At 44.4% G+C, this 1,828-nt stretch overlaps 1 pseudogene; it reads right to left on the reverse strand.

The window, feature by feature from the left end:
* Positions 1-575, reverse strand: part of LOC148717929 (uncharacterized) — a 1,107-nt pseudogene extending 532 nt beyond the window's left edge.
* Between the last annotated feature and the right edge of the window lie 1,253 nt (positions 576-1,828).

Raw genomic sequence — 1,828 nt, forward strand, 5'->3', positions numbered from 1 at the left:
ATATTTACAAGTGATGAAACTAGCCATAGCGAACTGGAGCCTTTGTAGTCTAGCTGAGAGGAACTTTGGTAGTGGATAAAAAACGATGTCACAGTAGCTTATTTTAGACAGAATTAATGTTTCTACCAAATGTTTCCGTAATTTAAAATTAGTAAAGTTCCTTATTTTTCTTAAGGTTCTCAGAGTCGCATAACAAGATTTAAGAATAAAATTGGTATGAAATTCCAATTTAAGATTTGAGTCAATGTGTACTACCAGGGGTTTTGTAACATTTATACGTTCCAGTGGTTTACCGGAGATTTCTAATCCCAACTCCAGATTTCCGAGAGAGTGAACATGAGCCATATGTGGAGTTGAGATAAGAATGGCCTTGGTTTTCTTAGAATGCAGGGCCAAGTTTGAATCATTTGACCAGGCGCCGAGGCCTGCCAGGGTTGCATTCATGCTTTCCACTTGAGATGCGATCTGCGGTGTAGAACAGCTAGTGTATAATGTTGTATCGTCGGCATACTGGAAACTTTGACTGTAGGTGGAAGAATATCTTGAAGATCCGCGACGTAGAAATTGAACAACATCGTTCCAAGGATTGAGCCTTGGGGGATTCCAAATTCGGAGAGCACAGGTGACGGTTTGCGATCATCAATTTGAACTTAATGTCTCCTGCCGCATAGGTAATTAGCCAGCCATTCGAGGACATACTTTGAAAAACCGAGGTGATGCAACTTGGTTATCGCCGTTTTAAAACAAACGGTATCAAATGCTTTCGAAAAGTCTGCTCGTACCATAAGAGTTACCTCTTTCCTTTTCATGGCACTCACTAGGTCGTCCCTTATACCTAAGAGTACCGTACAGGTCGAGTGCCCCTTACGAAAGCTCGAGATGGTCTCTAAGGAGAGATTCTCTAGTGCAGAAATTAGTCATTTGCGAAGCAACAAGCTTCTCAAATACCTTAGAAAGTACGAGAAGAATCGACACTGGACGCAAGTGATCTTCCGAGACAGGTGTGTCAACCTTTGGAATGGGGCTGATACGCGCGAGTTTCCAGGCATGCGGGAAGTACAACTTTGAAATACAGTTATTGATGATAGTTGTGAGTGGGCCGGCCAAGCATCCAGCAGCCAGCTTTACAAACCGGGCAGGCAATTGGTCGGGTCCAGTCGAACAGTCACTGCGCAGTTGTTTAAGGGTTCGCAGGACTTCTCTTTGTGTAACTCTTTCCAGGTGGAAGGCGCCCTCTTTATCCGTAAGACCGCGGATGAACTGGAAAAGTTCATCTTGGTTGGTCGATTCAACGTCAAGCGTTCTCCTTGCGGTCGTAACAAAATGAAGATTAAGCTTGTCTGGGTCGAACCTTAAAGGCTTTCCACAGGGGTGGAGTACGCGGTGAACCATGCGCCAGACTTCCTTAGATTTGTTGGACAGCAAAGCCTTTTCCATGAAAGCTTTACGAGCTTTACGTATAGCGCTCTTTATTTTATTTCGTACTTCCCGGAAAGCAGACCAAGGAGATTCTGAATTTGACTGATGCGCTTCTCGCCTCAGTTTGTCTCTTTGTGACTGGAGGTTAAGTAGGGTTTCGTTATCCATCCACGGGGCGGGAGGACGTGTCACACGGCACCTTCTGAGGGGTGGGTGCCTTTCAAGGCAGTCGTTAAACAAGGTGTTGAGAGTCTCTAATTGACCGTCAGGGTCATCAGTTGATGTTATTACCGAAAATGGTAGTGCGGAGAAGTCCTCTAAGAAAGCTGTCTCATTTAAGTTCTTCAGGTTTCTGATGTACTTATATCTTGGCTGATAACGAGCTATGCGGATGCGTATCAAACTTTTG

This window comes from Stylophora pistillata, chromosome 13, assembly GCF_964205215.1.
Source record: "Stylophora pistillata chromosome 13, jaStyPist1.2, whole genome shotgun sequence".
Lineage (NCBI taxonomy): Eukaryota > Metazoa > Cnidaria > Anthozoa > Scleractinia > Pocilloporidae > Stylophora > Stylophora pistillata.